A 15,775-nucleotide genomic window follows, 5' to 3' on the forward strand; every position below is an offset into this window, starting at 1 on the left:
TGCCGTCACGATCTACGGCGTCGAGGGCGGTGACGTAGTGGTCCCACGTGTAGGCCGGCTGCATCTCTTCGCCGAACTGCACTAAGCCAGGGAAGTGTTGCCTGCACAAAAGGCCAAGGATGTCGTTGACCTTGCGGTTATGATCACCCCCACTGACCTTAATCCAACCCCTGCCCAAGTGATTAAGATAGATTATTAGTTTCCATTGTAATTTTCAACATATTAAACAAAAAATTATTGAGAACATCTAAAGTTACTTACTTTTTCCCAAAGGGTCGAATCATCGGGCGTCTCTCAAGAGGTATCGGTCGCCTCGGGAGGGTCGAGGGACCTCGCAACCAGACCTGGGAACCAACTGCCTCCTCCTCCTGTACCTCCTCGTCACTAGAGGCGTGCATGGAAAGTACCTCCTCCTCGTCACCAGAGGCGTGCGCGGAAGGTAGCTCCTCCTCAGACGATGACGAGGGAGCTACAGGCGACGACGAGGCAAGCGTTCTGCTCGTGGCTTGTTGTGTGAAAGCGATATCCATTCACATCATAACCGGTAAATGAGTTGACCCTATCGGCACAACCATCAGCAACCTGTCTCAACTCGGCACTCATAGACGCATCAGTTTGGCCCTGCAAGTTCAAGCAGGGTGGTTCATTATATTATTCGCATGTACGAGCAACTTGTAATGTCAAACTAAGTACGAGCTAAATTGGACTGTACCTTCTGTTTGAACCCAGAAATGAAATTGAGCATTCCATTTCCTGCACCCTCTCTGAGAAGGGTCTCAGCTTCCTGCGGGGTAGGTTCCCTTGATTCACATCAGAATCGACGATGAAATTCCCTGTATGAACGAGAAACATGGGAGTTGGACATAGAATAGTGACTACTTGAGAACAAGTTTGTTGAGAACTTATATCATGTATGACTCCACTTCGGATAGGTTGATCAACACATACAGCATGATAGCGTGCCACTCTTCATGTTTCAAGATCTTGTGGGTCGCACCACTTGCACTTCCGAGTTGCCCTTGGAAAATGCTAAGGCTCGATTCATCTTCGTCGGCATTGTAACGAGGGGGTGGATTATGCATGCTAGGAAGGTTGTCAGCATAGTATTTTGTTGTGAAGTTTGATACCTCCTCTAGAATGTATGCCTCTACAATGGATGCTTCAATTTTGCATTTATTTTTACATTTAGTTCGAAGAACCTTTTGACATCTTTCAATTGAATAGCACCAACGGCCCTGCATAGGTCCCCCATTCGTGCTTCATACGGGAGGTGCATAATCATATACTGCATTGGATTGAAGAAGCTGGTTGGAAAATCTTCTCCAACTTACAGAGCAACACATGCGCCATTCTTTCTATTTCTGCAACCATGGTACGAGATAACTCCTTGGCACATAGCTGGCAGAAGAAATTGCTCAACTCCTCTAGCACCTGCCAGACATGCTCAGGGACATAGCCTCGAACCATCACCGGAAGTAGGCGCTCAAGCCATATGTGGTAATCATGACTCTTGAGCCCATTGATTCGCATAGTAGCTAAGTTCACTCCCCTCTTTAGATTCGTTGCATACCCATCAGGGAACATTAACGCTTGGAACCATTCTAGTACCTCCCTCCTTTGGGCCCTCGTCAGGACAAAATCGGCCTTAGGCTTTCTCCATGACTTGCCAGCTCTGGGAGGCGCCATGTTCAGCTTTGGTCTGTCACATAACCTCGCTTGATCCACTCTAGCCTTAACATTATCCTTTGTCTTATCAGGAATGTCCATGATCATGCAAGCTTCTTGGGGCCCTGCTGCAACTGCAATTAAGCTAGGCCTAGAAAATTTTCAAGGTTATGCGTGTGCCGGCCTCGAAAGCTTCGAGCAAAGTGAGAGGCCAGTCTCCTGCCGCCGAGGGGACACATATGGATACACAACCTCACAGAAACAAGGGTAAAAAAATCTAATCTTGAATTGTGTGTAACAAAGTTGACATAGTCCCTGTACAAAAACTCTGGATCGCTGAACATGGCCGAGCTTCGACATAATCTCTATCAGGCTATGGAAGGCACGTGTGCTGTAGACATGCATAGCATCCACAAAGGTTATTGCCGCTCCATCAATCTTGCCATGAAAAACTCTACCAAATAAACCACTGTTATCAATAAGGAGTGACTTATCAAAGTTGTTTGTCACGGCCTCCATCTCTGCAAGACAGAACTACTGGTGGCACAGACGAGACGGCAAAATCTTGGCACCTTCGCTTGCACCTGCACTCTCCTGTAACTTAAGGGCATGGTCCGGGTCTAAAACTACATCTCCTTCGCTTGCATCTGCACTCTCCTGCAAGGCTGCAACTTATTAAGGGCATGCTCCAGGTCTGAAACCACATCTCTCATCGACGGACGATCAATTAATGCCTTCAGGAGCAACACATTTGAAAGCAATTTTGGCCAATTTGTTCAGAGACAACAGGTTCTGTTCTTGTTCTTCTCGACTACTGAAACCATAAGGCCTCGTTCAGCAGCTGGGGATCCAATCCAGGCCTGGAATTAGTTGACCCACTTGCTGTCACTCATTCCAGGCCTAGGTTTCATTCCCCAGTAGAACCAACCCAGGAGGCTCCTATTTGTTGTTTGGTTTGGCCAGGGATGAATCCAGGGCTGCTGATAGCATGTTCACATATCTAGGTATTTAACTAACACAACAGAATATGATCAAGCTTGAAACAATTCAAATTACCATGCAAAGCAAAACCCAACAGAAATTTCATGACCTGACAAACAGATGTAAGTGCTTGTCATCAACAAAAATTGAGATTAATGTGCAGTACCAAAGCTACAGCAGGGTATCGAAGACCCGAATCCAAAACAAACATGAAGGCTGTTGAACTTGAACATAAATAATAAGCTGTAAGTCCCATTTAACCATGGTATATGTAACAGAACCGACCAATTATACGAAATTAAGTAAGAAAATCATCCGCCAGAGCAGACGATTTAGCAAACTTAAGCCCGTATAACCCGGTAGTCCGTGAAATCACGAAGGATTTCAAACCAACTTCCATTCCAGCCAAGATTGTAATAAGTTTAGCGGTCACCATCACATATTACATAAAAGTTCGCAATCTCAGATACATCAGAGTTTCAACATAGTTATTACAAAACAAGTTCGAATAAAAGTAGCGGAAGTCATTTGTTCAAACCACACACACTCACCCGGAGTTTAAATACAGTGCCAGCGAATGATCATCTTCGACAAAAGCATCAGACGAGACGTAAGGAATGACCATGCCCATGGTCCTAAGCATCACCCATCGCAGGATAAAGGCAGTTGATACAGTAGCCGTAATACATCTTCCTATCTGCAACAAGTGGGAATAAAACCCTGAGTACGAGAAGGTACTCAGCTAGACTTACCCGACATAACCGAAAATAAGTGACACCAAGGATTATGAAGGGCTTTATAGTAGGGTAGCTGACTCATTTGTAAAAAGAAGCATTTTTAGCATTTCAAGATCCTTTTCAAAAGCATTATTGCCAAGTTAATTATTATTAACCTGTCGACTAGATTTGCACCTATACTAGAGTAAACATGTGATTAAGCAGATAATGATAACCAATGATCATTAAACAACTTCCATACTGTCATATTCATTATAACTGTCCAAGTGTTCCATAAACTTTTACTACGATGAAGTAACTCAAGTCAAATGCTCACTATCCAGGAGCGATGGCGATTCGAATCGATTCCTAACCAGCTGGTGATTTATTCCTTACACAAACCTCACTCACCCGCTAAAGTGAGATATTGATCACCGAGTCAACTATCCAGGAATCTCGAGTTTGCCAGGAACCACATGTACCCGGGGGCCGACCGACTACACTTTGGTCTTATCATCTCGCCCCCGTGTCCTACCACACCTGCTCCGGCACAATGCGTTGCGGGCAATCTACTCGGCCCGAATAATCTCCCAGCTTTGCGGTCGGAAGGTACTTTATCCGGCCAGCTAAATGTAAGGCATGCGTTCAACATGACTCGAGGCCCAACAACGGTCAGTCCTTAATCGACACAGATGAAAACACTACAGTCCAAAACTCTGCAAGTCTCCGTCCGGTCTCAACTTCATTTAACACTTAGTTATACCATGACTTCATAGTCATCCAAGCAGATCCAGGTAACCACCTATAGCTCGCAGGTGATAGGAAATCACCCGACTTCTACCGGTCTAAGCCAGCTAAGCATTGACTCGACTGCGGATCCCCGGGTAACAAGGATATAGTATAACAAAGGTAGACAAGGTATAATGCAGCAACGGTTGCAAACAACTCCTGAACGTAATGCATCAATTAAAGTAAAGCATTTAATTAATAATTGCAAACCGAGAAAAAATGCTCCGGGGCTTGCCTCTCTCGAAGGAGCTCGGACGGTGATCGGGGCACTCCGGAAGTTCCTCAACGTCCTCCTCGTCGGCTTCTGGCACTTCCTGCGGCTGCACCTCGAACTGCTCCTCGGGCTCCTCGGGTATGACGACTGGGTTCTCGGTTTGCGATCCTGTATGATGCAATGTGCGTAAGTGCTTATATAATCGGTGCATCGGATGAGATGAATACAATGGATATTTTTGAATGCAAGGTAGTCAACATCATCCAAGAAAATATGCTACAAGCACATGTTATCTACTGCATTCTCTTCTACTACTAATATGTTAAGTCAACACATCTTATTAAATGCTTCAAAGATACACCAAAGCGAACATTATTACTAACTTGCATTAAAGAGGATTATTTTATTTCATTTTAAATTAGGGCTACAACAGCAACCTATATTTCTGGTGCTTATAAAAATCTAAGAAAATTACAGTAGCATAGTACTACTCTAAGTAGACTACCATAAAATTTTCATGGCATTTGGATAAGTAAAATAGTCTATACAAAAATGACAAGGCATAAGTGCTTAAAAAGGCATAAATAGAAAACCTTAGTTAAAAGTGTCAAGCAACAGATTTCTCATTTTTCCTAGTATCACTATAGCATAATAATAGCACTCACCAAATTTTACCTTTACTGGATCTATAGAAAAATTATGAAAATTCATACAAGTATTAATCAATGATAAAAGGAAAATCTATAACTCAAAAACTACACATGCACTAGCTCTGAAATTTTAACCAGAGCTTCTACTAAGCAAGACTAGCATATCCACAAAATTTCATAATTTTTGGATCACAGAAACTCAAGATAAAATTTCAACAAGTTAGCATGCATCTAAAAACACATTTCAAAGTCCTATTTAATTCATCCAAAATTTCTAAAATCTGTGTCATATAATATTTTTATTAAATACTAGACATTACCAAGAACTCAACAAAATTGGAACCATAACATTTGGATCTACCAAACTTGATTTACACATTTTTGAATCGTGCACACAAATCTGTGAAAAACAAAATAAACAAAACAAAAAGGAAAACCTAATCAGCTACTGGGCCAACCCGAACGGATTAGGCGGCCCACGACTGCGCGCGCACACAGCCCAGCACAGCGCAGCCCAGCTCCGGCTCCCTCTCAGCAGCGGCGACTGACAGCTGGGACCCGCGCGTCAGCGAGAGAAAACAGGGGACGGAGGAAGACGACGGCGCGGCAACTGCGAAACTCGCCGACGGTGATTTCTCCGGTGGAACCGAGGGCAAAGGCGTGCCCACCCTGACCTCCCGCATCCATAGAACTCCTAAAACTAGACTCTATCGGCCTCTAGGTGCGCTAGCCACGGTGAGGTCCGCTCCGATGAGGTGCGGCCATGGAAACGGTGGTGGAAAAACGGCCAAAGTGCCCTTACCGAGACCCAAACGGTGCAGCCTAGGGGTGGAGGAGGTAGAGGAGAACACGGCGGCACTGCGATGAAGAGGTAGTGAGCGATTTTGTGATGGCGAGCAAGAGCGAGCTCATCGGAGTTGCTGCGGCTGCTGCTGCGGAGCTGCGAGCGAGCGGAGAAGGCAAATGAAACCAAAAAACGAGCGGGTGAACTGGTCGGGTAGGCGCGCGGGGGATTAAGGCGAGGCCAGCGGTGCCAGAACGGCCACAGCGCGTGGCCTACGCGAGCAGAAGACCGGCGACGCGCGGCATCCACGCGGCGGTGTTCTTCTGAACCGGTCGGGTACTGTAGCTGCGATTCAGTGATAAAGAGCTGACTGACAGCGCCAAATGGTGATGCTCTATCTCCTAATCCGTTGATCGTTAGCGAAAGAAATCAAAACAAAAGTTGTACACCTACATGCCAGCTACAAAACTCATTTAGAGATCAATGTCTAATTCGCAAAGGACAGAGAGTAAAATCATGCCAAAGTCGTGTTCAAGAAACTGAAAAGTGGAGTTTGTACTTAGAAAATTTCTAAGTGTTGAACCCAACCCAATTTCTGACTTGTGGGACCATTTAGAGCATGTTGTGCACATTTTCATGACTTGGTTACAAAATAACTTTTGTTCCTTATATAATTTTCTACAACTTTGTTTTAGGTTGCTCAGACATGCAAACATTCTAAGTGGTACTTTTTGAACAGTCAAACCAAAAAGTCCTAGGGTCAAAACAAGTCAACCCATGACTTGGAAACTTAATTAGGCAAAATGATCAACATGAACATTGTTTCTAATGACTTTCTAAGCATAGCTAAGATGTTTAACAATATATTTAGCCATACCACACATTGGTCATACAAGAATCAAGCACTGAATGTACTGAAACGATGAAAAACAATTGAAATGATACTTTTGTTTCATAGTCATGTTTCACATGTTTCAAGTGATATAAGCTCATGAATGGATGAATGATGCTCATGTTCATGGAATGCAAGTGCAATTAGGCAAGCCTAACACCAGGGGTGTTACAGCCCTCCCCCCTTATAAAAATCTCATCCCGAGATTTGGGTTACGAACCATTTGTTATAAAAATCTTCATAAGCTTTTTGTAGATACTCTCCTGTTTTCCAAGTTGCATCTCCCTCATCATGATGATCCCACTATATCTTGTATGTTTTCACCACACTATTCCGAGTAGAACGTTCCTTAGTGTCTAACACCCAGACTGGTTGCTCACGATACACCAAATCTGATTTGAGTTGGATACCTCGAGGTTCTATTCTTTCCTCCGGAACACGCAAACATTTCTTGAGATGTGATACATGGAAAACTGGGAAAACGGTACTCATTGTCTCAGGTAACTCTAACTTGTAGGCTACCAGACCTCTTTGTTCTAGGATCTTGTATGGTCCTACGAATCTCGCGGCAAGCTTTCTTCGAACTCCGAACATTTTCTTCTTCATTGGCGTGACTTTCAGATAAACATAGTCACCAACTTCAAACACAAGGGGTCTCCTTCTTCTGTCTGCATAACTTTTCTGACGTGATTGGGCTGCTTTTATATTCTGCTGAACAATATGAACTTTCTTCTCGGCTTCTTCTACAAAGTCAATGCCATAATACCTTCTATCTCCAGGCTCGACCCAATTCAATGGTGTTCTACATTTTCTGCCATATAAAGCTTCGAAGGGAGCCATCTTGATGCTTTCTTGATAACTATTATTATAAGAAAACTCAGCTAATGGTAACCATGACTCCCATGATCCCTTAGAAGACAATACACAGGCTCTTAACATATCCTCCAAAACAGCATTCACTCGTTTAGTCTGACCATCTGTCTGAGGATGATAAGCGGTACTGCGAATCAAACTAGTTCCTAAGCCTTTGTGTAAATGTTCCCAAAAGTGAGCCGTGAACTGTGAGCCTCTATCAGATACTATGGTCTTTGGTATACCATGCAACCTCACAATTTCTGCGATATACTTCTTGGCATATTGAGGTGGTCGATAATCTGTTTTGACAGGCAAGAAATGAGCGGTCTTGGTAAGACGGTCCACAATTGCCCAAATCGAATCATGTCATTTTTGAGTAGTGGGCAAACCCATGATAAAATCCATACTTATATCGTCCCACTTCCAACCAGGGACTGATAAGGGTTGCAACATACCGGCAGGTTTCATGTGGATGGCTTTCACTCGACAACATGTGTCACATCTGACAACATATGCTATAATTTCTTTCTTCATTTTGGTCCACCAATAACGAGATCTTAGTTCTTGATACATCTTACTACTTCCGGGATGGATAGATAGCTTAGAAAGGTGAGCTTCATCCATGAGTTTATTCCTAAGCTCTCGATCCTTGGGAACCACAAGATGGTCATCAAACCACAACACGCCCTGTACATCCACTTTAAAGTGTTGAGACGACTTTTCTTTTATTTTCTCTTTGATGTGGAATATTCCCTTGTCGGTTTTCTGGCCTTCTATTATCTTACTCTCCAAAGAGCAACTAATCTGAATACTATGTAACACAGCAGGATGCATTAGATTGAACCCATCTTCAAGTAATGGCTGCACATTCAAGTAATGTGACTTTCTGCTCAAAGCATCTACCACTACATTGGCTTTTCTAGGATGATATTGTACATTCAAGTTGTAATCCTTGATCAATTCCAACCATCTGCGCTGTCTCATATTTAGCTCTGGTTGGGTAAAGATGTACTTAAGACTCTTGTGATCTGTGAAAATGTTGCACACATTACCAAGTAGGTAATGTCTCCAAATTTTTAGGGCGTGCACAACTGCAGCAAGTTCAAGATCATGTGTTGGATAGTTGACCTCATGCTTTCTCAATTGACGTGATGCATAAGCAATGACTCTCCTTTCTTGCATAAGAACATAGCCTAATCTAGTTTTCGATGCGTCGCAAAACACATCAAATGGTTTCTCGATATCTGGTTGTGCTAGAACAGGAGCAGTGGTCAACAGTTTCCGTAAAGTGTGGAAAGCTGCTTCATACTCCTCTGTCCACACAAACTTGTGATCCTTCTGTAGGAGACTTGTCATCGGTTTGGCAATCTTCGAAAAGTCTGGTATAAAGCGACGGTAATAACCGGGTAGTCCAAAGAAACTTCTAATCTCAGGAACTGTGGTCGGTGCTTTCCAATTCATAACTTCTTGCACCTTACTTGGATCGACTGAAACTCCATTCTCTGACAGAATGTGACCAAGGAAAGGAACTTCCTTCAACCAAAATTCACATTTGCTAAACTTAGCATACAGTTGATGATTCCTAAGTCTGGTCAAGACAGTTCTCAGATGCTCTTCATGATCTTTCTCATTCTCGGAGTACACTAGAATGTCATCAATGAACACTACCACAAACTTATCCAATTCTGGCATGAAAACTGTATTCATCAAAAACATAAAGTAGGCAGGAGCATTTGTCAAGCCAAAGGACATGACAAGATACTCATACAACCCGTATCTGGTGGAAAATACAGTTTTCGGTATATCCTGTGGCCTAATCTTGATCTGATGATAACCGGATCTCAAATCTATTTTTGAGAACACCTTGGCCTTGGATAATTGGTCAAACAGAACATCAATATGAGGCAAGGGATACTTATTCTTTATGGTTACAGCGTTGAGTGGCCTATAATCTACGCACATTCTCAACGTGCCCTCTTTCTTCTTCTTCACAAACAAGGCGGGACATCCCCATTCAGACTTGCTTGGCCGAATAAACCCCTTTTTTGACAAATCTTCTAATTGCTTCTTCAACTCAGCTAACTCATCTGGAGGCATCCGATAGGGTCTCCTTGAAATCGGAGTTATTCCAGGGACTAACTCAATTCCAAACTCAATCTCCCTATCCGGCGGAAGACCAGGTAGCTCATCCGGGAATACATCCAGAAATTCACACACTACCGGAATCTGATGAATAGGAATGACTGCCGTAGCACATGTAACACTTATAAGGTCTGTTCTCCTAGGCAATGGTACTTGGAAAGTACCCTCACCCAGGGGATCCTTAAGGGTAAGTACTCAACTTCCAGTATCTATGACTGCTCCCCAATCCTTCATCCAATTTATCCCTATAATGATATCCAAAACTAATCTAGGCATAACTATCAAGTTCACTCGAAACTTCCTGCTACCTAATTCAAGGGTTGCCCCTCGAACCATCCGGTTGGTCAAAACATCAGCCCCTGCTGAACTTATACGGTAACCATAACCCAGTTCTATGCATAGTTGTTCATGTTTCTGTGCAAATGCTTGACTCATAAAAGAATGCGATGATCTAGAATCAAATAGTACAACTACAGGGTTTTCGTTGATAGGAAACTTACCAGCAGTGATGGGCTCTCCCTCAGGAATTTCATCCACTGTCGTACTATTCACTCTAGTATTATAAGTCTGCTGCTTCTTCTTGGGCGGGTACGGATAAAATCTCGAGAAATAGCTGGGTTGATCACAGTTATAGCAGGGTCCCCTCACTGTCCCGGCAGATCCCATAGCTCCCTTGGAACTGCCTTGTACCACAGTTGCGGCTGCTTTGTTGGGCTGTACTGCCATCTTGTAGGGCTTCTGAGGTCCACGGAAATTCTGACTTCTTTGCTGAGGTGGCCGAAACCTAGCGCCAGGTGCCGATGGGCGATATGGAGGACGACCTCCCATAGGTGCTCTAGCTTGGGACGGACCACCTTCAAAGGCTCTCTTGCGTGTCTTGGCTGCGGTGCTGGCATTGTTATTCTTCTCTTGCTTCAGACAGTCGCTGATGAAGTCATTGAATCTGACGCGGTTATTGGTACCAACATGCTTCATCATTTTTGGATTGAGTCCCCTCTTGAAACTGGCTATTCTTTTAGCATCTGTGTCAACCATGTCGGGAGCATAGCGACACAAGTTGTTGAAGACATGCAGATATTGCGTCACGGTCTTGGTGCCCTGGTTCAATGCCAGAAACTCTCCCAACTTCATCTCGGTCAGCCCGGGTGGAATATAGACTCCACGGAAGGCCTCAGCAAACTCTCTCCAAGAAATCTGAGCATTTGGAGGGAAGGTGGTACGATGGTGCTTCCACCACATTCCTGCTGGTCCTTGCAACTGAAGTGCAGCATACTCCGTTTTCAACACCTCAGTCAACCTCAACACACGAAATTTATCTTCCATCATGTTGATCCATTCCTCAGCATCGAGTGGCTCTGTTGCTTCCTTGAATACTGGCGGCCTGGTGTCCATGAAATCTTTGAAGCTGCTATATTGGTTCACTCCTATGCCACCGCCTTGATTGTTACCACGTTAAACGTTGTTGGCGATGGTACGCAGAAAATCCTCCATGTTCTTCTAGGATTGTTCCACGTTGCGCTGACTCCTGAGTAGCTATGCGAGGAACATCTCGGGGGTAAACGGGGGAGGAGGTGGCAAATGCGGTTCATGGGGAGGTTCATTGTTGTTGCCGTGGTTTCCACCACCACCACCAGTCCCTGCACCGTTAGCACCGGTCTCAGCGGCCTCATACGTGGTTCGGCGAGTGTTTGTCATCTGCATATTTTAGCAACAAGTAATGATTGAGTGAAGCTGTAATAATTGCGAGTGAAGGAAAAATTATGTCGTACTGAATTTACTGGAGAGAATAAATTCATACAATAAAACAGAGGCACAACAATCGTGTCCCAATTAAAACAACAGCACTTAAGCAAATTACTTCAACGGCAAACATTGCGTCCATACAATCAAATTGCCAGCATACATACACTGGACTTTTTATGCGTTCAGATATCGCATTCTAAATCAAGTTCCAACCACATGCCAAGTCTCATACGTTCGAAGCAACATACAATAGGTTACATGCCAACAAAATAAAGGTCATAGCGACAGGACCTAGATACTAGCGCAAGGCAACTAGCCTACTCCTCGAGGCCATCATCGGGATCGGAGACATCACCATCACCCCTAGGTGAAACTACAGGCTCGTCCTTGTTGTTGTCGTCGATGTCCATGCCAGCGGCATCTGGTGGAGCATATGGGCCAACCCCATTGTAGAGCGCATGAAACTCCTCGTGTAGGTTGCCGTTGTATTCCTCTAGCTCATCGACCCTCTGCAGCAGAAGGTCCCTCTCGTCCCAGGCTTCATTCCTTTCCTAAACCAACTATCCTATCATGCGGTCTGCATTGTTGTTGGCTTGAGTCAACGTATGCACCCGCTGCATAGCTCTATCACCTCTCTCAACCGCCTGATCTCGCTGTAAGTTCATATCAGCCAACTGCTCCTGCAAACTAGCTATAGCATGTGCCTGTCTCTTCTTCTGCTTTCTACCCTTGAGCTTATCCTCACCACGCAAGCCAGTCAAAGTCTAGTAGGTACTCTCGAGACCCTCATACGCTCTGATGGCGGCGAACATAGCACTCATTGCCTGGTTATCACTAGCCTATCCTTCAGCTGGACCTCTGACCAATGCACTTCCCTGAGGCTGAACCCAAATGGCATCACGAGGATCATCTCTAGGAAAAGTGCCAGCTAGAGCTGCTGCAAGCTCACTGGGAAATCTGCTCATAATGTCCCTAATGACATGGAAGGCTGCTCCCTCTGCACCCTCAGCCGGAGTGCGACCCTCAAACTCCAAATGCCAACCATCCCAATCTGGAGCATCACCGAGAGCAGGAACCGTGATCTCCACCACTGCGAGTCCATCCTCTGCTAACTGGCTCTCATTCCAAGAGTACACCGGCCCTTGACCCTCTGGGTACCCCACATCATTGAGCACTCTCCAAAGCAAGGTTGGCATGCCAAACTCGCTCAAGAAGGTGTCCGTGGTGCGGTGCTCCCTCAGGGCCAACGGATGTCGAGGTGCTCTTCCTCCGGTGGACTTACGGGCGGTCTGCTTCGTGAGGGCCATCTGTAGCAAAAGTTCTTTTATTACCTCAGGGAAACATATTTTAGGTGACACAACTTTTATCAAAATGAGATAATCAATTTATAAGAGGAGGAATGCATGACATGAATGAAATGCACAAGTAACATGATGTATGTACGTGCCGTACGTTCTCACAAACTTAGGAATAAATAATTTCTAACGACGAATTCGGTGGCATACAAACGATCTCTCAAATACGTAGCTAATATGTTCTACACGATAGCGTTGTTATGTACCTGCAGAAGATTCATTTCAGCCCAATTCCTAGTGAATGCATAAAAGCAGTAAATTTTATCTACACGCTCTACACGAATCCCCAGATACGTGTACAACGGTAGCAACTACCCGAACCATCGTCCTATTGACGGCATCGCCTCAACAGACGGAAGACCCATACATGAGATACCTTTGTAAAACATGCGTAGAACATGTAATTACTCCAGCATCATATAAGCATTCACCCTAGATCGGCAGTGTATCCGATCATGCTCTCACAACTCACACTTACCGAGGCGTAGAGGCAAATGATCTATTCATTACCACTCAAACAAGTGGCACTCATACAATAGCACGCCGTATGAGCGACGAAAGAGAAATATGATGTAAGAACCCTAAGTTAGTACTTAATTAAGCCACCTAGAGTCCTTAACTGTGCATAAAGGATATGATCACTGGCACACTTTATAGTTTGAAAATCATGTTTTCCAAATGCCTTTTTGTTTTAAATACACTTATGAATAGTAACACGCTAAACCATGCTCTAATGCCAGCTGTAATAGAACCGACTAATTATACGAAATTAAGTAAGAAAATCATCCGCCAGAGCAGATGATTTAGTAAACTTAAGCCCGTATAACCCGGTAGTCCATGAAATCACGAAGGATTTCAAACCAACTTCCATTCCAGCCAAGATCGTAATAAGTTTAGCGGTCACCATCACATATTACATAAAAGTTCGTAATCTCAGATACATCAGAGTTTCAACATAGTTATTACAAAACAAGTTCGAATAAAAGTAGCGGAAGTCATTTGTTCAAACCACACACACACTCACCCGGAGTTTAAATACAGTGCCAGCGAATGATCATCTCCGACAAAAGCATCAGACGAGACATAGGGAATGACCATGCCCATGGTCCTAAGCATCACCCATCGCAGGATAAAGGCAGTTGATACAGTAGCCGTAATACATCTGCCCATCTGCAACAAGTGGGAATAAAACCCTGAGTACGAAAAGGTACTCAGCTAGACTTACCCGACATAACCGAAAATAAGTGACACCAAGGATTATGAAGGGCTTTATAGTAGGGTAGCTGACTCATTTGCAAAAAGAAGCATTTTTAGCATTTCAAGACCCTTTTCAAAAGCATTATTGCCAAGTTAATTATTATTAACCTGTCGACTAGATTTGCACCTATACTAGAGTAAACATGTGATTAAGCAGATAATGATAACCAATGATCATTAAACAACTTCCATACTGTCATATTCATTATAATTGTCCAAGTGTTCCATAAACTTTTACTACGATGAAGTAACTCAAGTCAAGTGCTCACTATCTAGGAGCGATGGTGATTCAAATCGATTCCTAACCAGCTGTGATTTATTCCTTACACAAACCTCACTCACCCGCTAAAGTGAGATATTGATCACCGAGTCAACTATCTAGGAATCTCGAGTTTGCCAGGAACCACATGTACCCGGGGGCCGACCGACTGCACTTTGGTCTTATCATCTCGCCCCCGTGTCCTACCACACCTGCTCCGGCATAGTGCGTTGCGGGCAATCTACTCGGCCCGAATAATCTCCCAACTTCGCGGTCGGAAGGTACTTTATCCGGCCAGCTAAATGTAAGGCATGCGTTCAACATGACTCGAGGCCCAACAACGGTCAGTCCTTAATCGACACAGACGGAAACACTACAATCCAAAACTCTGCAAGTCTCCGTCCGGTCTCAACTTCATTTAACACTTAGTTATACCATGACTTCATAGTCATCCAAGCAGATCCAGGTAACCATCTATAGCTCGCAGGTGACAGGAAATCACCCGACTTCTACTGGTCTAAGCCAGCTAAGCATTGACTCGACTGCGGATACCCGGATAACAAGGATATAGTATAACAAAGGTAGACAAGGTATAATGCAGCAACGGTTGCAAACAACTCCTGAACGTAATGCATCAATTAAAGTAAAGCATTTAATTAATAATTGCAAACCGGGAGAAAATGCTCCGGGGCTTGCCTCTCTCGAAGGAGCTCGGACGGTGATCGGGGCACTCCAGAAGTTCCTCAACGTCCTCCTCGTCGGCTTCTAGCACTTCCTGCGGCTACACCTCGAACTGCTCCTCGGGCTCCTCGGGTATGACGACTGGGTTCTCGGTTTACGATCCTGTATGATGCAATGTGCGTAAGTGCTTATGCAATCGGTGCATCGGATGAGATGAATACAATGGATATTTTTGAATGCAAGGTAGTCAACATCATCCAAGAAAATATGCTACAAGCACATGTCATCTTCTGCATTCTCTTCTACTACTAATATGTTAAGTCAACACATCTTATTAAATGCTTCAAAGATACACCAAAGCGAACATTATTACTAACTTGCATTAAAGAGGATTATTTTATTTCATTTTAAATTAGGGCTACAACAGCAACCTATATTTCTGGTGCTTATAAAAATCTAAGAAAATTACAGTAGCATAGTACTACTCTAAGTAGACTACCATAAAATTTTCATGGCATTTGGATAAGTAAAATAGTCTATACAAAAATGACAAGGCATAAGTGCTTAAAAAGGCATAAATAGGAAACCTTAGTTAAAAGTGTCAAGCAACAGATTTCTCATTTTTCCTAGTATCACTCTAGCATAAGAATAGCACTCACCAAATTTTACCTTTACTAGATCTATAGAAAAATTATGAAAATTCACACAAGTTTTAATCAATGATAAAAGGAAAATCTATAACTCAAAAATTACATATGCACTAGCTCTAAAATTTTAACCAGAGCTTCTACT

Source organism: Miscanthus floridulus, chromosome 16, assembly GCF_019320115.1.
Source record: "Miscanthus floridulus cultivar M001 chromosome 16, ASM1932011v1, whole genome shotgun sequence".
Taxonomy (NCBI): Eukaryota; Viridiplantae; Streptophyta; class Magnoliopsida; order Poales; family Poaceae; genus Miscanthus; species Miscanthus floridulus.